At 41.2% G+C, this 22,009-nt stretch overlaps 1 long non-coding RNA gene across 2 annotated transcripts in view; it reads right to left on the reverse strand.

The window, feature by feature from the left end:
- The window catches only part of LOC133388368 (uncharacterized), a 77,430-nt gene extending 58,859 nt beyond the window's left edge, over positions 1-18,571 (reverse strand). For both annotated transcript variants that reach the window (XR_009763764.1, XR_009763763.1), the window contains exon 1: positions 18,409-18,571. This is a non-coding gene — a long non-coding RNA (uncharacterized LOC133388368). The remainder of the gene's footprint in view (positions 1-18,408) is intronic.
- Positions 18,572-22,009: the final 3,438 nt, after the last annotated feature.

Raw genomic sequence — 22,009 nt, forward strand, 5'->3', positions numbered from 1 at the left:
ATGTGATACATGTTAAAACAAAAAGGGATTGCGAAGAGCTCCAAAAAGACCTCTCCAAACTGAGTGAATGGGCGGGAAAATGGCAAATGCAATTCAATATAAACAAGTGTAAAATTATGCATATTGGAGCAAAAAATCTTAATTTCACATATACGCTCATGGGGTCTGAACTGGTGGTGACCAACCAGGAGAGAGACCTCGGGGTTGTAGTGGACAGCATGATGAAAATGTCGACCCAGTGTGCGGCAGCTGTGAAAAGGCAAATTCCATGCTAGGGATAATTAGGAAAGGTATTGAAAATAAAACAGCCAATATCATAATGCCGTTGTATAAATCTATGGTGTGGCCGCATTTGGAATACTGTGTACAGTTCTGGTCGCCTCATCTCAAAAAGGATATTATAGAGTTGGAAAAGGTTCAGAAGAGGGCAACCAGAATGATCAAGGGGATGGAGCGACTCCCTTACGAGGAAAGGTTGCAGCATTTGGGGCTTTTTAGTTTAGAGAAAAGGCGGGTCAGAGGAGACATGATAGAAGTGCATAAAATTATGCATGGCATTGAGAAAGTGGATAGAGAAAAGTTCTTCTCCCTCTCAATACTAGAACTCGTGGACATTCAAAGAAGCTGAATGTTGGAAGATTCAGGACAGACAAAAGGAAGTACTTCTTTACTCAGCGCATAGTTATACTATGGAATTTGCTCCCACAAGACGCAGTAATGGCCACCAGCTTGGATGGCTTTAAAAGAAGATTAGACAAATTCATGGAGGACAGGGCTATCAATGGCTACTAGCCATGATGGCTGTGCTCTGCCACCCTAGTCAGAGGCAGCATGCTTCTGAAAACCAGTTGCCGGAAGCCTCAGGAGGGGAGAGTGTTCTTGCAGTCGGGTCCTGCTTGCGGGCTTCCCCCAGGCACCTGGTTGGCCACTGTGAGAACAGGATGCTGGACTAGATGGGCCACTGGCCTGATCCAGCAGGCTCTTCTTATGTTCTTATATGTCTATTTCACTACACATGTATTTTATCACATGGGAGCAATGTACAGGAGTAATATGTACTTTCTTTATGGAGGTGACATCTGTGAGCAAGAATAGTTCATAAAGCAATGTGCAAATGATGATTTATGAATTGTAAGAAATTAACCTTCCATCAATAAAAAAAATCCTAACTGTACCAATCCAATATAAGGGTCAAATGTACCCCAGGGAAGCCATACAATTTAAAGTCTAGTGGAAGTTATTGAGCATGACACTATTTGCAAGGTTACATCATGCCTTTTATTGAGCCCTTTTCTATTAAAGCAATATAGATGCACAAAAGTCATCAGGGTCAATCATACGCCACATGGAAAATACGAAATCTTATACAAACAGTATGTGGGGTCTAATTTACTCTTCAGTTTTTAAACATAAGAACATTAAACAGTGTGACATTAACATACACATAGCATAACTATAACAGTTGCACATGTATAGTGTAGTGTCATGTAGTGGTTATAGTGTCAGACTAGGATCCCAGTCAGACATGAAGCCCACTAAATGATCTTGGGCCAGTATGTGTGCCACCTGGTGCTCCTTAGAGGAAATATGGCATATAAATGTAAAAAATAAATAAAACAGTGCAACAACAACAACAAATCTCGCACATCTTGCAACCAGACCATAAGTGACCTGAGCTGCCTATGCATAGTCATCATTTTTCACAACTGCATGAGTAGAGCAAACAAAACAGTTACATGAAGCACATCACTGCTACAACTATCTGTTATAGCATTGATCACAGACACGATACCTTTCTCTGTTCATGATGTCAGCAGAGGCAGGCCCTAGCAGTTCTGAGACTGCCTCTCTCACCATCCCAGGCAAGTGGCCAGGTTTTTGGACTCAACCTAGGGCTTGATCAACTCTAGATCCATTGTGACTTCTTCAGCTCTCAATACAGGCATATAAGCAAGGAATGTACATCATATTTTGATGGGGGGCGGGGAGGAACATTGAGACTGTTTGATCATATGTTTGGAAGTGTATGTGGAGACCAGGGGTGGGGAACCTCTGGCCAGCAGGCCACATTTGGCCAGCTAGGCTCCCCCCATTGGGCCTGTGATGCCATTTTGGGGAAGCTAAGCCCACCTGCCCTACACCCCATGTCATACATGATGTCAAGTGTGGGGCAGGGCTTCAAAGGAACAATTGGGAGCTTTAAGAGGGCTTCTGATTATTGCTTTGCTAGAAGAAGGTGTTCTCCCAACCATCCATCAGCTGATGGGCAGGAGAAGGAGGGAGAAGCAATTTGCATTCAATGGAAACTGCTTCTCCCTCCCAGCAGTAGTATAGTGGCAAATTCAGAAGTGTAGGGTCCCTTCAAGCTAGTCGCAGCCACACCCTCTCCCCCCTTTTTCCGCTGAGTTGAGAATGAGATCCTTGTTAATGCCTTCTCCCACAACAGATATCCCTAGGAGCCAGTAAGCATAAAAGGGGAGAGTGTTAATTGAGAAGAGTCTTCTCAGCGGCTGACTCACCTCCTTTCACTCTGATTGGCTCCAATCAGCAGGAAAGGACAAGGAAGCATGTCCTCTCAGTGGCTAACACACTCCCCTTTCTTGCTGATTGGCTCATAGGATGCTGGAGACCTAAGGACCCCACTGAGACCCTGGTCACCAAAAAGCAAGGGGTCTAAAAACCCCTGAGGCCCTGGATGACCAAAACCCTGCTTCCCAGAGCTGCTCTTTGGAGCCACCCCATGCTTCTCCTCTCTGCCTTGAACATTGGAGATGGAAATGAGAAGCACAGGAAAGCTCACAAAAGGCTTGCAAGTATCTCCATGCTTCTTCTCCTTCCTACCACTATCATTGAAAGCAGAACCACGGGGAAGCTTACAAAGCACAGGGCTGGTAATGCCCCTTGCACTTTGGTTCCCAAGCTTGGGTACCCTGCACAAGGGATTATGACAGGTGGGTGGGATGTCATGTGACAGGTTGGTGATCCTACCCACCTTGCCAGAGTTGGCCTCTGGTGGAGACTATCTGATCACAGGTGTCCATTATCACCTTTAGCTTTATTATTAGAGCAAATAGCCTCCTCAGATGTCAATACAAGCTATTCCTAATAATTGGCTAACTAGATAATTATAAGGAGGGGCAAACAAAAAAACAAAAAAACACTAGTGACCTGCTAAGATCCTGTACATCAGAGAAGGGGAATCTGGGGCCCTCCAGACATTGCTGGACTACAACTACCATAATCCCTGACCATTATCCACAGTTGCTGGGTCTGATGGTAATTGAGTCCAACAGTATACTGTTGGAATCTGTGCACTTACAGGGGACATGAGATCACCAACAGAGATCCAGGTCCATTTGACTGAGACGGCAGTAAACATGCAACATCAAAGAGAAATCCTGAAATAAGGTCAGAAATTGCATGGACCAGTACTGAGACAGCATTGCAACAAAACAAGGAAGAAACAACCCTCAGACATGATTATGGTAGAAGCTTGCATATCCACAAATAATATGGATTCCAGCGCTGGAGTACAGTCAAGCTAAGATCAGGAAGTGGTGAAGCCCAGAGACATACAGGAATCAAGTATAAAATACACAAGCATTTGTATGGGGGCACAGCTGGAGTGGGAAACCATGGAGCAGGGACTGTGAAAAGAGCATGTGGGATCAAAGCAAGTATGACAGACTGGATATGAGGAAGGTTAGGTATACAAACATTAATTTCCAGAAGTTTAGTAGACACTGAATTCTAGTAGGGCTTTGGGCCTAACCTAGAATCCAGCCTGCCAATGGTGCATTCATTCAGGGTTTAAAGGAGGCCCTTATTTCATCTACAGTCTCTCATTTCAGTATATCCCTAAATATACTGTGCACACCAAACAGACAAGCAACCTGCTATCAAGGGTCTTCTGGTCTCTCTTTGTGCTTAGAAAATTGAGGGTGCTTGGCACCTTACAGCAGAGGCCCAGCACTTTGTACTGTCAAGCCATAAATAAACAAAACTTATGTGGCTATTCCAAGTTTGGTAAATTAAAACTAAGGGTCCATTCAGTTCAAACCAACCTTTGCCCTATGTTATTTGCAATGTGCTATCTTTAACTCAAGATCACAGTTTTTAGCAAGTTGGACTAGAAAGTCATTCAAGCAGGTTGGAACTTTGCTGGCAGCTGGCAAGCTTTGGGTAGCTATTTCCTCTTCCTGTTGTTTAGCTTACTTATACAGCAGCCACCAAATTAGCGTTACCAAGTCACAGCATCCCCCATTCTAGCTGAATGGCAAGACCCACAATAATGGATGCTGCTGCTCTTTTTTCTGAATATAGTTGCTGGGAGAGGGGAAAGTTACGATGGGCCCAGCCAGGTCACACATTATGGAGACACGGACAAGCAGACTTCCCCACCGAGCATACACCAGTCACTAATGCCTGACAAGCATACCAAGATGTTATACACATCTCTATTTCTTTTCTTCTGCAGAGCAAACCATTAGCTTGAGGAAAACAGTTTTGAAAGGAACAGCAGCAGGCATGGAAATAGTTCACCATACCCTCCATCTTAATTGCAGACATAAAAATGTAATGTGGCAAGGATTCCTATAAAATAGAATGCTTTCAAGGGTTTTTATACTACTACCACTATTACTAGTAGTGTTCATTGTCAATGCTACAATGGTGCAAAGTCTAATCTTCATGCAATGGCTTAGTGGTAGCACGTGCTTTTCATAAGGAAGCTCCCAGGTTCAGACCTTGGCATCTCCTGTTAAAAGGATCAGATAGCAAGGGCTGGGAAAGATCTGCTTGAGACGCTGGGACGGTCACTACCAGCCAGAGGCCAGGAGACAATACCAGCTAAAGGGACAAATGCCAGCTTCCCAGGTTCCTTATCCAGGAGTCTCTCCTACCTGGAGATGCCAGAAATTGAACATGTTTTAGGTTTTATATTGTCAAGTCTCCTTGAAATTTCCCTGCCCTCCCCCTCCACATTCAGTGGCAAGGGATACAAATTAAAATAAATAAAATATTTGCTATGTTTTTAAAGGACTCTGCATTCACAATTTAAGCAATACAGTACATGTAAGTGATTCTGTGTCCAAACACTCATGAATACACACCATACATTTAAAGCACATTTAAAGCACGTGGCTTCCCCCAAAGAATCCTGGGAATTGCAGTTTACCCCTCACAGAGCTACAGTTCCCAGCACCCTTAACAAGCTACAGTTCCCAAGAGTATTTGTAGATAGTAATGTGCTTTAAATGTATGGTGCAGATGCAGACTCAGTCTCTAATACAATTAAAAACAAATTTAAAACAATTACAGAATGAAACAGTTTTGAAACAGCACAAATATCATTAAGGCCCTGTCTGTTTTAATTATCTTTGGACTCATCCTGATTTCATCCTGATTTGCTTGCACAAAGGGCTCATCCAAACATACCTTGATAATCCACATTTTCCGTATTCACTTTGTAATAGGAGAGTCCCTACCTTGGCTGTTTGTTTGCTGTTTTCAATATTAACAAATCCACTGTTTTTGCACCATGAAATACATTCATTTCGGTATTCCCCAACGCTCCGCCTGTCACTCTGCCCATATGAGCCAATTGGTTCTTGCGTGCTGTCTCGAACATTCACACACATGCACAGATTTGCGAATGTGCTGTTGGCTGGGAAGGAGAGAAGGGGCTTGGAAAATGATGGGAAAACGGCCCTGGACTGCCCCTGGAAAGCCCATTTAAGTACAGTCTGCAGCATTGCATCTCAGCTCCATGAAGGTAATGCTATTGATTCCGCTTTAGGAAAGCAAATAAGTTTTTCCAGGGAATCAGAAATGCAGATTTGTGAGCTCGAAAAACCGCAACACCTTGCAACGTCGTATGGACCATGGAGAATTAATCACTACACAAAGCAATTACATTGCGGATTATACCGTCGTTTAGATGGGCACAAAATTTACACAGTGGTTAGACTGTGTCCAGTCTTTGTTTGTTTATGGAGCAATTATATAGCAACCAGCATTCATCCTGATTTGCATGCGTGGTGTTTACACATCTTTCCATTAATCATTTGTTCATCCTACACTTTTCAATCCCTATCACTTTCCTAACAAGAAAAATCTGTTGTTGATGTATGTGTTTTTTTGTTAAAAAGTGGATTTGTTGGACTAGAATGACAGAGCACTTCAATCCACTTTAATTGCACAAATCCAAATTTCCAGTATGTGCTTGAAGCCCTTCTGCAAAATACTGACAGTCTGGAGGTGCCCTTTGACTTACAACACATCCCGCACAACAGCGTAAATTGCAATTGATAGGTTTGCGGGATGGGAGCTGGTTTCACATTTTCACAAGAAATGCAGTATCCCCACAATGGAAGAGCTACCTAGAGGAAAATACCTGCCACAGCAAATGATTGTGCCATACATAAATTATAAACTTATAGGACAGGGATAGCCAGTGTGTTGTCCTCCAGATGTTGTTGGATTACAACCTCATCCTTGGGTGTTGGCTATGTTGGCTGGGCTGATGGAGGAAAGCTGTAGCTCAGTGGTAGAGCATCTGCCTTGCATGCAGAAGGTCCCAGGTTTAATCCCTGGCATCTCCAGGTAGGGCTAGGAGAGAACCTTGCCTGAAACCCTGGAAAGATGCTGCCACTCAGTGTAGACAATACTGGGCTAGATGGACCAGCTGTCTAATTAAGTATAAGGCAGTTTCCTATGTTCCTGTGCAGTTGGTGTCCGACAATGTCTAAGAGATGCCATGCTGGCTACCCCTGTTACAGGAACATCTTTATCAGCTTCTGCACCCCAGTAGCAGCTTTTAAATTTAGTGACCCACCTATGCTAGCAGTAGCATCTACTGTATGTCAGGAAGTAATGCGAGACTAAGCATCGACATATGCATTGTTGTGCACAAAATATAATTAAGGCTGCAATCTTAGCCCCAATGTTGATGGCTGGAGGGGCTTGGAAGATATTTGGGCTCCTTTCCACAGGCTTCTATCGGCAGAAAGGGGTGCTGCTATGGTGGAAAGGCAGTGGTGGAGACCTAACACCATCCAAGTGAGCGCAAGGCTCCTGGTGGTGGTAATGGGCATACGGTCCCAGAATGTGGTAGGTCAGAGCTGGGTCAGTTATGGATCCTCATGGATCCAAAGCCTGCTCAGCTCCCAGAAAGAAAGAAAAAGACCAATTCAGGTCCCTCTGCTATGCCAGCCTGAAGCTGGTGAACCAAAAATTAAAAACAAAAAACCCTCCATCACATCCTGCCCTATCCAACTGCTCTGATCGTTCCAGAGGCTGGATCAGGATTGCTCTGTAACAGCCTTATCCAGTGCATGCTTACTCAGAATTAAGTCCTACTGTGCTCAGTTGGACTTACTCCTAGGAAAGTGTGTATAGAATTGGATCTTTAAACACATTGACAGTAGCTAACTTGCACAAATAATTTAAGGTTCTAATAGTCACTATGTGCTTTAGTCCTACTTGCAAAGATCATAACTCCCCCTCACCCCTCCGCTGCAGTTCAAGGACCATAAATCTACAGGATCAGTTCGTTGCTGAAGAGGAACCACACGCCAATTAGAAGTTAAATTGTTGGGCAACCCACATCTAATTTAAGTCTCTAAAACTTTGGATGCTTTATTTTTACCATTTGAAGAAAACTGTAGTTTCACATAAGGTATAATCATGTTTATTTAAGTGCAACATATATATCTGTGCGGGAAAAACAGCCAACTGGCAAACTGCTTTCAGCAAAAATATATGCATCAGACCTAAGAGAAATGGATGACCCAGTGAAGGTAACTATGGAGTATTTATTCAGGTTGACAGATAGAATAGATTCAAAGTGGAGAACCCAGAAGATAAACTGAACTCTCTCTGTTATACACAGTTGGGGCTCAACACGCAAGTGTGCATATGAGCTAAACAGCAATATGTATTGGCCCACAGGCCAATGTATTGAGACAAATGCAATCCACGTGTCCCTATTTACCCAAGACTGTCCATATTTTTAGGTCCTGGTCCATATTTCTGTCTTTTGGTTGGGGGCGTGGAGATGTACTGACCCGAGGCATGAAAGTTTCTGGGAGGAAGGGTACGATATAATTTAATAAATAAATAAAAGTGCATCAGATTGCAACACCCCCTTAGTAGGATGGAGAAACAAAACACAATGCAGACTATGGATAGGAAGACATGGCCTCTAACACTGACACCCTTTTGGCTGATGTTATTACCACCAGAAATACCATCTTAAGAGACAGAAATCTACTGATCAGTACAGTGAGGACACATATGGTTAGGCATTTTTCTGTCCTTTCCACATGTATGTTCTCCACTGGGTTTTGCAGGTGGCTGTTCTACTTTAGTGTGGTTAAACCCGTTTTTGCTGTGCTTCTCTGTTCCCTGTTTTCTCTTTTTGTGTTCCGTACAGTTTCTTAAAAGTTAGGTTCCAGTGATCAACAGAGTTGAAGTTGGAATGTCAGCATGGGGTTGAGGAGTTTTCTGCTTTGTCAGTCAGTCTGATGAGAGGAATGACTCCTCCCCCTGGAGAGGAGGCAAAAGGCTTTAGTGGACCCTGCCTGTTCCTTCCAGTAGGTGGCATTTTTAGTGCAAGTATCTAACATAGCCTTTCTTCCAGGTTCAGATTCTGTGAAGAAACCTCTGTGAAGAAAACATATTGTTATTAGGTGAGGTTTTATTGTAAGAATGTTGTAATGATTTAAATGCTGACCAGAATGTAAATAGTTAAGGTTAAGAAGAAGAAGAAACTTGTTTTTTACCCTGGCCAGAGCCAAAGTATTGCGCCAAGTGACAGTGAAATTGCCAAAAGTTGCTCCCTATTGCTAGGAAGATAGCAGTATAAATGCTGGCTTTTGGCTTTTTTATATACAGAGTAGTAGCATCCAAAAGTGGCCAGTTTATCGTTGGTCATTTAGTAGACATTTCATTCAGATCTATTGGTCCATAATAATAGGCCAATGAGACTCTGGGCTTTCAGCAGAAACAAACGGATTGGCTGGATGGTCCTGGCTGAAGGGAATATAAGGTCAGGTCCAGCACTGGGGGTAGGTCAGTTGAATGGTCTTTGGTAGACTGTAAACACTTTCAGCGAGACTCAAGGCCAAAAGAAGCCGAGAGATAGAGCCTGAAGCAATAGTAGGAGAAGAAGCCCAAGAAACCCACCTGGGAGCTGAAATGACTTGAACTGAGGGCCAATAAGGTCTCCAAGACTGAGAGAGGTGAATAACTCCAGTAGCAGCCTTTGGAAATGCTGATGCCAGCGTGACAGCAGGTGGAAGTGGTCCAGAGTGAAGATTTCTAGTGAAGACCTTGGTAAAGCTACAGAGGTACCTAAGAGAAGTGAACCCTGACCCAGAGGGAAGACTTTAGGTAAAACTCTCATGACATGCCTGTGAATTAAGTGGGAAGAGTAATTGTCTCAGGTAAGTAGAAAGAGTAATTGTCTCAGGTCGGGGGGGGGGAACCGCCAGCCTCTGGGCCAATCATGCCTCACAAGGGATCCAGTTTAGCCCAAGGCCATTTTCCCCAAACCACACTCACCCACCCACCAGCTGACGTCTTAGGGAAGGAGGGCATTTGAAGACGTGTTCCTGTCTGCCCATCCATTAATAGGCAGATGGGAGCATGACTTCAGTCCCCTTCATGCTTCTCCCTCAGACCGCAGAGGTCTGAAAGAGAAGTGCGGAGGAGGGGCTCCTACCATCTCATTGCCTGATGGGCCTATTGGAACTAGGGTTGCCAGATCAGAAGCATTGCAAACCCTAAGTGATGTCACGGAGGCGGGCCCGAGTAATATCATTAAGCATGAACCACAGTTGCTTGAAGCATACAATTAAAACAAAAATAGTCTGCATCTGTGTTGGAATTGCATTTTAATATGTTCTTAAACCTTCCTTTTAAAAATGTTTTTAATCTTAGATGATGTTTTGAAAGCTTTTTTTAAGAAACATTTTTAAAGATGTTTTGTTTTTATGTGTTTTAAAGTTTGTTTTTATGATGTTCTCAAGTTTTTAGTGCTTTTGTTTGCGGCCCTGGGCTCCTGCCGGAAGGAAGGGTGGGATATAAATCAAATAAATAAATAGATTAGATAGATAGATAGATAGATAGATAGATAGATAGATAGATAGATAGATAGATAGATAGATAGATAGATAGATAGATAGATAGATAGATAGATAGATAGATAGATAGATAGATAGATAGATAGATGATAGATAGATAGATGATAGATAGATAGATAGATAGATAGATAGATAGATAGATAGATAGATAGATAGATAGATAGATAGATAGATAGATAGATTTCTCTGACTAGAAATTAAGATACAAATCTTAGCAAAAAGATAGACCCTGGGTAGGGAACATTTAATCTAGCCTACTTGCTTCTAGCAAAAAGGGTTTAACAGCTCTCAGGCCAGGCCAGCCACCAGAAGGGCATTGTAGGAAGAAAGCAGCCTAGTGTTGTGGAGATGTTAGATAGGAGCACTCAGGAGTAAAGATGGATGCCCTGAAGGCTGCAATTCTAAATACAGGATTCTATAGACTAAGCCCCATAGAACTCAACAGTACTTACATCTAAGTAGATATAGTTTGGATTGTGCTGTTAGTAAAGCTTGACTAGGGATTATCTGCAAAGATGTCCATATTCAAGCAGGGTTGGCAACCCCTTGCTTGGAATGCCATGCCCCCTGTCATGGCTGCTCCAAACTTCTTTACAGATTTGAACCTTCACTTCAGAAAGCAGTTTGAGAAATGAGTAAAAGTAAGAAAATTCTCTACCCTTTTCTGTGTACCCTATGGGCTGCTATAAACTCACTTTGACAACCAACCCAATTCCATAATTGGGTAATAACTGACAGAGAGAAAACACACATGGTTTGGTCTACCTTCACAGGTAGCAGCTTGGGAACAACAACTGCAGTCACACTTTCAAATATGTGAATTCTCTTTTACCAGTATTGGGCAAGAACACATCATGCAACCAACAAGGTGCATCATCAGTGGGTTTAAGGGGGTTTTGCTGAGTGCATGGAACTACTATTGTTGCTTCTATGGTTGTAAGGAAATGAGGTTAAAGATAAATGAAATGCAAATAGAAAAGAAAAACAAAAGACAGTGATAATTTCCTAAATGCACTACCATACCAAACACAACAAGATTCCTATGAGTAAGGCAGAAAACTCAGCATCCCACAACCAGTCAGGATTCATAACCAAAAACCAAAACTAAAAAAATCCTGGCAGCCGGTGAGCCAAGGTCACAGAAATCCACATGCAGTATAACCTGACCTGGGGACTGCAGACAGTGCAGAATGCTGTGGCACAATTGCCAACATGAGTGAAACCCTATCAGCACATAATATCTCTGATCTGAAATCTGTTGTTGCTGATTTGCTACCAGCCAAGTTCAAGGTGTGCTTTCCATGTTGTGGATTCCACATAGTACTTGTTTTGCTTTTGTAAGAAATCTGTCCTTCAATGTGGCAGCACCTACACTTTGGCACGCCTTGCCTATTGATATTAGCCATGCACCTTCATTGTACTCTTTTCAGCACCTGCTAAAATCTTTTTTTTTTTTTTGGCAACCCCATCCAGGCATATAGAAGCTATTATGTTTTTTATTTGTTTTTAACTAATTGTTGGTTTTATTATTTTGAATGTTTTTAAATACCTGTCTTTAACTGTTTTTGCCAATAATTTTGTTCTAATTCTTTCTGTAAACCGCTTTGAACTTTTTTTACAATAAAGCCGTATATAAATGTTGTCAGTAAAAGTGTTGTTGTTATGTGCCTTCAAGTTGATTACGAGTTATGGTGACGCTATGAATCCGTGACCTCCAATAGCATATGTCGTGCACCACCCTGTTCAGACCTTGTAAGTTCAGGTCTGTGGCTTCCTTTAGGGAATCAATCCATCTCTTCTTTGGCCTTCCTCTTTTTCTACTCCCTTCTGTTTTTCCCAGCATTATTGTCTTTTCTAGTGAATCATGTCTTCTCATTATGTGTCCAAAGTATGATAACCTCAGTTTCATCGTTTTAGCTTCTAGTGATAGTTCTGGTTTAATTTGTTCTAACACCCAATTATTTGTCTTTTTCGCAGTCCATGGTATGCACAAAGCTCTCCTCCAACACCACATTTCAAATGAGTTGATTTTTCTCTTATCCGCTTTTTTCATTGTCCAGCTTTCATATCCATACATAGAGATTGGAAATACCATGGTCTGAATGATCCTAACTTTAGTGTTCAGTGATATATCTGTGTGTAAATACATAAATAAATTTTGAATTCACTGTGGCCCTTGGGTCTCTTTCCATTTTTAGGAACCAAGGAATCTGCCTTATACTGACTGAAGCCATTTGGTACCATCTAGCTCAATGCTGATGACATGGACTAGCATTGGCTCTCCTGGATTCCAGGCAATAGTCTTTTCCAGAAAGTGAATTTTGGACCTTTGCATGCAAAGCATATGCTCTGCCACTGAGCTACAACCCTTCCCCTGTTTAAAAAAGTATCTTTTAAAATTGCTGTTTTCAATTCACTAATGAATGCACATCATGCCTAGGGCAATTCCACACCATTTATTTAAAGCACATTCAACAACATTTGAAGCACATGAATCCCACCACAGAATCATGGGAACTGTAGTTTGTTAAGGGTGATGAGAACTATAACTGTGAGGGGAAAACTACACATTCCAGGATTCTTAGGGGAAGTCATTCGCTTTAAATGTGAGTTGGATGTGGTTTAAATGTATTGTGTGGATGATCTACTTAAGAAACTTTGCCTGCATGTAAATCCTTTTAATTATTTTTTTCAAAATGGAAATGAGCTATAAAGTGTACTGATGATGGACTACTCACCATCTCTTAGCTTATCTTCCCCTCAGGATGAAAACAACAGAAGGGAATCATGACGACCCCAAGGAAGAAGGGCACACTTAAAATGTAGAAGAAATGATAATCTACAACCATAGTGTGAAATCAAATACTTATGGGGACACAGTATGAAGAAATATTTATATAAGAATGACTCTCAAAGATGTTTATTATTTACACAACCTGTAAAGATATTTATAGTGCAATCCTATGTTTGTTTAATCAGAAGCACGTCCCAATATATTCATTTGGGCTTACTCAAACAGGGAAGCATGCACAGTACTGCAACCTCAAGTGATAAGGGACTTTTCATTCAACCCAAAATTCAGAATCATGCCACTTTAAGCTGTTTTGCAACTTTTAAACTTGTTTTTATGGTTATTGGATTTTAAAGGGATTTATTTCTTATTGTGAGGTGCCTTGGTTTCCACTCACCAACCCTACCTCACAGGGTTGTTGGAAAGACTCCATATACACACACGATGTAAAAATATACACCTCATATAATAGTTTATTGTCAAACCAGTTGGTCATTGCAGAACATTTTTTAAAAAAAATCAGTATTAGTTTCCTAGATGATAAAAACTGTGATACCTAAGTAAGCCCCACCTAATTGCTTTAAAACATAGGATTGGAGGGGGAGAGAAAGATTTATAACACAAACACAATTCTTTGCTATGTTCACTCAAAAGTCCCATTAATTTACAGCACAATTCTAACCATGTCTACTCAAAAGTAAGTCCTACTGAATTCATTGAGGTTTATTCCAGGTATGTAGGATTAGCATTGTAGCTTTACTCCCAGAAAAGCAAATATTAAATTAAAGCTTCATATTCCTTCCGTGTTTGAAAGCCCCGTGGTTCACTTTGAAGCATCACCTAACATCATTATGATGTCAGGTGACTGACAGGTGGGCTGCCCTGCTCCCCTGTCAACTTTGGCCCACCAGGGGTGGGGGAGATGAAGATCTGGCCCTCTGATTAGCAAAGGTTCCCCACCCCTGGCGTAGGCAAAGGAACTAGAGCAAATATCTAGCTATTTTCTTAAAACAACCTTAGGTAATCTTGTATCTAATAGTAAACAAGTAAACATGTTACGTTAATACTAAGATTTACTAAATTATATCTTTGTTTTACTTTTAAGTAAGAATCTCTGGTTCATTTTGTCCCATACCTATATCCAGCTACTGTATTGGTAAAAGGCTAGGACGTGTGTGAAACAAATGGTGGTTGTGGGACTAGAAAAGGATAAATAAATCAAGCTTTTATGTTAATTTAAGGTTTAAAATGTTGGCAGCTGGTGGGATAAAAGAACACCATTCTTGACAAAGTGGAGGGTAAGTGGTGGGAAATAAAGGTCTAGGCCACCTAGGCCTCAGCATCTTGGTGGCTAGGTGGTGGGATGTAATGGCTTTGCTTCACCTAGGCGGCTGCTTCTTCAAAGGCCCTAAGAAGTTAAACCTTTGAGTGAGTAGATGCGTTACCTAATCTTTAATGCAAATGTAGATAAGTGCATCCATGTGAACAATACATCATACACAGCCTGCCATTTCATGAGCTGAAGCTGCTGGTGTATATTTTTAACTGTTGATTACATATTGTAGGACAGTTATGTTTTTCTGGCATACTGTTACCCCATGAACAAACATCCAACTGACTTTTAAAGCAACTGTATAGTCAATGAAAATGGAATACTGACTAGAGTCTTTAGCAATATGCGATGGGAACACAGAATCACACTCAAAGAGTGCTTATCAATGATTCCTTCTCAAACTGGGTAAGGTAATGAGGGGGGTGCCATAGGGCTCAGTCCTGGGCCCAGTGCTCTTCAACATTTTTATTAATGACTTGGATGAGAAGGTGCAAGGAATGCTTATCAAATCTGCAGATGATGCAAAATTGGGTGGGATAGCTGGAAGACAGAAACAAAATTCAAAGGGATCTTGATAGGCTGGAGCATTGGCCTGAAGACAACAGAATGAAATTTAACAGGAATAAGTGCAAAGGTCTACATCTAGGATAAAGAAAGTGTATGCTTTAAGTTGGAGTTTTGCATTGATCAGGGGGTTGGACTCAATGGCCTTATAGGCCCCTTCCAACTCTACTATTCTATGACACCTGGGGCAGTGGTTTTTGGTATGAAAATTGAATATGAAATGTATGTATGTTCCAACTTTCATATGGAAAACACTGGAGGGTATGGAGACAACTATTATAGTTAACCATGTCGGGTAGCCCTGCAAAACATCTGATGTATCAAGGTGAAAACACCCCATGTATTGTGTCCTGTTAGGTGCTTGTTTGCAACATCCATCTGAAAAAAATATTTTTGTAGTCTCAGGCAAGCAGTACATGCATCAAGGTTTATTTAACCTCTGGTAGGCTCTCTAAAATCGCTGATAGGTTGTGAGGTGGGTCCCAAATGATGTAGGAATGGTTTAGCCAAAAGAAATGATTTTTTAAAAAGAAAAGTCCCATTGACCTTGTTTCATTAAACTTTTGGAATCATTGGGATTTGATTAACATTGTATTTTCCATGCCCAAAATGAAACATCTGGCATAATTCAAATATACTGACAATGTTATGATTCTAAGTGCTCAAAAGTTTGCTGTCTGAAGAAAGGGGGTGCTGAGAGTTGGGGTGCAGATAGTTCTGTGGAGTAGAGAAAACAGATGGGAATACAGAGAGAGATTCAGAGAGAGAGAGAAAGAGCCCGTTATTGGGTACAGGAAGACCTTTAGCATGAGGGGAAAGTAGTAGCTGAGAGATGGAGGCACACAGAGAAATTTATGGAGTGACAAAAAACAAAAAGGTGCAGATAAAAGAAATAAAGATCTGTGGATAGAGAACTGCGGGTGCAGGCCTGTGGTGTTTCAGAAAGAAAAAAAGAATATGCATCCCGTGCAGGTTAAGCATGAAAAAGCAGTTCTGGAGAGTGGAAAAGGAAAGCAAAGCAAAGAAGATGAACTGAATGAGTCTGTTTGGGAACAGTGATACACAGGGTGCAGGCTTTGCAGTACAGGTTTTTTTAAAAAAGACGTTAAATGGATGGGGTTAAGAGGAACACACTACATCAAATTTATAATAAATGTGTTGTGTGCTTGCTTAGCAGCAAGGTCCTCAAGAGATAGCAATATTATCATAGTGTCCTTCTAAGCAATCTGTGCAGTGCATCTTTTCTCCATCTGATGGGTAACACAGCATCCTCAGTTCAATAGTCCTTTCTGCTCTGTACATAGCATCAGGTTATCTTTTATCTCCAGACACAACAAACTCCTTGACTCATCATTCTTGCACATATAGAACCTGTCAGACCTGAAATTTCATTTCCTCTTGAATCCCTCTGCATTTCTAGAGCCCCAGGTCTCATCGTCTCATAAAAGAAAACTAAATTAGGTTTACAGAAATCATGCCCTCTGTGTAGCTAATACACTCTGTCTCTCAGAAACCAGACAGCTGCTGTCTCCAGCAGTAATACTTTAGTTCCGTTCATTACTTCTCAGCCAACCTGCTCCTTCCTTCACTGTTTTTCCAGTCTGCCTTTCAAGACAAATATCTAATTGATGCTTATAAATCAATCTCCTGTAGCGAGCAAATGCAGAAGGTCCATCTATAAAACTATTTGTCTCTGTGTTATGCGCAATGGATATGTATAGATAATTGTGCAGAATCTTGAGGATCTTAGCTTTCATTTTTAGACAAAGTAAGTTTCTAGTCCTTATTATTCCTTAATGCCTCAAACAACAAGACAGGACTAGCTCCAATTGCCCATGCTCACACTCCCAAAGGTTTACAATGAATGATATTCAAATTATATAACTGCTTGTAATAACAGCATGTGAATGTATATGACTTTCAGGTAAGTTTCATTGTCAAATCTCTACCCACTGAGTCAATCACCACCACCATCCAGTAACAATTGGGATACATTTGTTCCTATTGACTTCTGTGGGATTTAAGCAGCTTATAGTCGGGACAGCAGCAAACATTTGGAGTTGTTTAGCATAGAATGATATGATGATGTTTACAAAAATGCATATATTGGGGAAAATGTGCATAAAATGAATATATTAGTGGAAATAACATACAAACATGCATCAGAAATTGCTTGCAAAAATATGTACATTAGTCAAAACTGCATATAAAAATGTGCACACATATTAGGAGAAATTTGCATTAAACTGCTGAAGAATTTTCATGAGAATTTTTTTAAGTAAATTGCGCAGCAGTGAGGAGAACTGAATTTAAGATTGGAAAAATTAGAAACTGAAAAAGCCAACATTTACACATCTTTCCATCCCTACTTTGAACAATGAGGGCCACTGTCTAGAGACTTCCCTGAAGATCTTGTATATACACTAATAGAAACCACCAATAACAGCAATAAATCTGACAATGTAACAGTATGGTGTATGTGTGAATGAAAAGATATCAGAGTCCTGAATGTGCTTCAGCCTCAAAGGATCTTCTTCAGCAGGAAATTGTGCAATGATTTAAAAGCAAAGCCACACCTGTGGGTTTTTGTATAATTCAAAATAAACAAGTAAATGTCTGTTAACATTTGTAGTACTTGAAAAATATACAAAAAGTATATGTTATTGCTCAAACCACTAAAAATACAACATATTGCAATTCGTATTAAAGTTCAAATACTACCCATATCAGATTACCAGCTGTTCTTAAGGAGGAACCAAATGTATAGATGCATAGGTACAGGTACATTGTATCCATGTATGGAATTATTGAGAAAAAATACTACACCACCTGAGCAATATAATATTAAACATAGCATATAGTTTGCGATCCAGTTTGTACATAACATAGCTTAGCGTTACAGGAATGAGCCTGATAAAGCCTAGGATGTGAGTGCTTTACCCATCCCTCCTTTGTGATTGCTAGAATAGAAGCATCAACTTCCTGGTTTAAGCTAACCACAGATTATGATTATACCTGAACTCAGAACTGCAACTAGTTATAAACAATGGTGTGTTGAAACAATCCAGAGCAGGAACCACAATTTCTGTTTTCTCTTTCTATAATACTATGGCAGAGCTTGGTCATCATGAAATCACTGTGTTTGATCCAAATTTTGCATTAGATATGCCCTGTGAAGTTCAAGTCAAGAACATGTGATGCAAGATTTCCCACTTTTCCCTAGGAATGTTGGAACAGCAGACCGTCACCACCTCATTCTATGCTGAATCTACATTCTAAATTACTCCAGAAAGGAGCAAGAAATCTAGAGAGACAGAATGGTGTGACCACTGATATGACTTAATTGTTTCCAGAATGTTGATTCAGTTGGAGGTTCTGTTTGTTCTGGAAGTGTGAGACGTTAAGTGTGTCCTCCTCCTGTTCTCGGCTGTGTTCAAAGAGCAAGACAGGCAGTACAGATGTCCCCTAAGCTATTTCCCCACCTTCAAAACCATTTCTAAACCCTTTAATTAGGGGCAAAAAAAAAGCAAGTACATATCAACAAATAAACAAAATTCAACATCTTTTTTAATTACCTAGGGATGTCATGCCTTTGTTGAAGAAAAAGATGGGATTTAATAAACAACATCCATGCTCTCTCTTTGCAATAGTAGTTTTCATAAGAACTGAAATAATTAGATATTTGGCCACCTGTCTGCATTTCCCAACCTCAAATGGCATCAAGATTTAGTTACACAGCCCTGTAGCCAAATTAGAAGAAGGGAGAAAGCAGCTTAAGCAGGTGGCTTGCCTTGTTCTTTTCCTTTGTTTAATCATTACAGACAGCTTCCAGAAAGCAAATCACCTGCTCCTTTTTCTCCCTTACTGGAAGCGTTTTTTGAAACCTGTATATATCACTTACTTAGTGAGATCAAGAATGAAGGCTGAAAAAGTTCTGCTCCCCTCTGTGGTTAAGATGTAATTCAAGACATGCACTATGCAAGTGAGTTGTATGTAGGGTGATATCTATTTTACGAGGAAAATCGTGTATCCTGAACTGCACTTCATGGACATATCTAATGTGATTTAGACTGCAATTTCATTCATTCATAACATTCTTCATATGCTTCCTTATGAGGCATCATTCATTGCATTTTAATTCAACAGTTATCCCAATGCAAAGAAAAGAGTTATCATTCCATTGATTCTGGACGACTTACTGAATTGACCCTGACCTCAGTGCCTCTAACAGCAGCTTTATCTGCAGATAGGTGGTAATGCTATGTCAGGAATAGCCAACATGGTGACCTCCAGCTGCTGTTGGACTACAATTCCCATCATCCTTGACCATTGGCCATGCTGACTGGGAATGATGGGAGTTGGAGTTGAGCCACATGTGGCGAACATCACATTATCTACCCCTGCCTTATGTCAATGCTTCCTCTGCTGATTTCTACAGATCAGTGAGCAGGCTCAACTACATCTCCCCCTCCTGGATCATTTAACAACTCTACGTATGAGAATACTGTAATTATTAAAATAATTGCAATAACATTTATTTCCATGAATGCTGTAAGGTCCAAATTGCACCAGAGATCCATGCTTATAGAATCTTAGTTTAGGTGGAAACCCTGGAGTCCATTCCCTTTCTTGATGCAGGAAATCCAGAGGGCAAGCATCTCCAACAGATAGAGATGCATCGCTTCCTTGATGCATCTCCTGCATCAAGAAAGGTAACGGACTACAAGATTTCCTCCTACTCTAAGATTCGATAACCATAGATGTCTATCATCCTTTTCTTGATGACCTCCAGAGAGGGAGAGAATGGAGAGCCCATCAGCCTTCTATATAATTAATTCCGTTGTTGAACTGCTAAGGATAAACTGAAATCCATACGCCTTGAACCCATTAAATCTAGCCCTGTTTGCTGGGGCAGCAGAAATCTTCTCATGTGACAGCCCATCAGGTATTTGAAGAGTGTCATCATCATATCTCCCCTCAGTCTTCTTCTCAAGCTTAATATACTGACTTGGTTTGCATAACACAGTAGCCTCGTTTTGTTCTTGGCTACAGCTCATGGCTAGCAAGGAGAGAGTTTAACCACAAGCCCAGGTTCAGTCAGATGACACACCAAGCCAAACCTTAGCTTTGCTCAGTGCAATGCAGAAGTAAAAAATAGGGAGAATCAAAGCAGCTGATAGCTCCTCTCTGGAAGCCCACACTTTCACATGATTCTGGTAAGCCATAGTTTGGCTTCCCATGTCATGTAAAGAAGGCCACACTGTTACTACAATCTTTCCTCCAAGGACTTGTTTTCCATATTACTGACCAGCTTCATTCCCATCCTCTGAATCTATTCCAGTTTACCTATACTGTATATTGGGGTGTCAACCTTTGACACTCCAGATATTAATGAGCAACAACACCCATCAGCCCCACCAAGCATGGCCAATGACTAGGGATGATAGGAGCTATAGTTCAGCATAGGGTTGCCAGGTGCCTGGCCTGAGACTGATCCTGTACCTTTAGGGGAAGAGAAAGTCAGCCAAGTGCAGGTGTTCTTGCAACTCTGTAATGGGAAAAACCACAAGGAGGAATTCTCCCTTCCTCCTGCCCAACTTTTAAAGATACAGAAGACCTTTTGGTTGCCAGGCCCAGCCTCCAAGAGGTCTTCTGTATCTTTAAAAGTTGTGCAGGAGGAAGGGAGAATTCCACCTTGTGGTTTTTCCCATTACAATGTTGCAAGAACACCTGCACTTGGCTGACTTTCTCTTCTCCTAAAGATACAGGATCAGTCTCAGGCCAGGCACCTGGCAACCCTAGTTCAGCAACATCTAGAAGGCCAAAGGTTCCCCACCCCTGCTCTATATCCTTCTTAATGTATGATGCCCAGAACTGGGCACAGTACTTTACATGAGGTCCTTCTGACTAAATGAGGTTTCCTGTTTGAAATGCAGACATGAGGGGGCTCCCATTTTTTCAAAGCAGCAGGGAGATGGGGTTCATCCCCGTCCCCTTCACCGTACCAAGGCACCTGTAATTTTCCTCTGTGGATAAAAAGCAGGTAGAAGGGACATTTTCAAAAAACCAGGAAGCAACAGAAGAGAAGGTTAAATTGGCAGTGCCCTCCTACTATTGAAATGCATTTCAATAACAATTCCTTTTAAAAATAAAATTAGGAAATTGAATCCCAGAACTCCCATGTAATGTGTAGTTTATCCCCCATCCACCGAATCTAAAAGCAATACTACTGGGAAAATGGGCTAGCCTAACATAGGAAGTTTGAGGACTATTTCTTCCCACTAGTGGAAGAAATTGTGGAGGTGTTTGACAAACTAGCACAAGAGTTTGCAGAAGACTTCACACAACACGGAGTTAGCAAGCAAACATCATGAGAGTTATGCATACCTTGTGCATGAAATTCTGCAATGCTTTTTGTCAGGACGCCTTGTTTAAGACATTATAGAGGAGCTTGCACAATACAAGAGACTGAACAGCACACAGTGCTAAGTATACAGCTAAATTTCAACTGTTTTCTCACCCAAGAAATTTATGCTAAGTTGTAAAAAGCCTTTCTGCTTTTGGAAGAGGCCTTGCACTTGTGGAAGGCACATCTGGGATTCTGTGAGTTTAAATGTATTGCCTGAATCACGCACCTGTGAGTTTAAATGCATTAGGTGGCATCCAGTGAAGTAGTTCAGAGATTAGTGCAACGACTTCTGGCTGCGCAACAGAACTTCCCTTCCCTCTTCTCTCCCTGTGTACCTTCCCCCCTCCCCACATGCCATCCCCAAATCTGCTTCAGATCAGAGAGTTGGGGCAAAAATCAGAACAGATTTAAGAGGCATGTGGGGATACGAAGTCCTGTTGCAGAGGTGAAAGTCCTTGCTAGAGATGTGAAGGTCTGAGGGGGAAATGGAGAAATTAGGTTACAAAAAAGAAATTCTCCTCCCTTTCGCATATTTTTTTCCAGAAAAAAAGGAAATATTCAGACACACACAGCCATTTCCCCTAATTCTTTTTCCCCAGGCTTTCACATCTCTAGTCCTTGCACTAACTGAACAACTCCGTTGGATACTGCCCATGTTCTGAAGCACAATGTGTCCATTGGCAGTCTCACCCCAGGGATGTTTATTCAAAATTAAGTTACATGTATTCACCCCTCGCTGGATCGTCACCTTAGTGTCAAGTAAAGGT

Source organism: Rhineura floridana, chromosome 7 (assembly GCF_030035675.1).
Source record: "Rhineura floridana isolate rRhiFlo1 chromosome 7, rRhiFlo1.hap2, whole genome shotgun sequence".
Classification (NCBI taxonomy): Eukaryota; Metazoa; Chordata; class Lepidosauria; order Squamata; family Rhineuridae; genus Rhineura; species Rhineura floridana.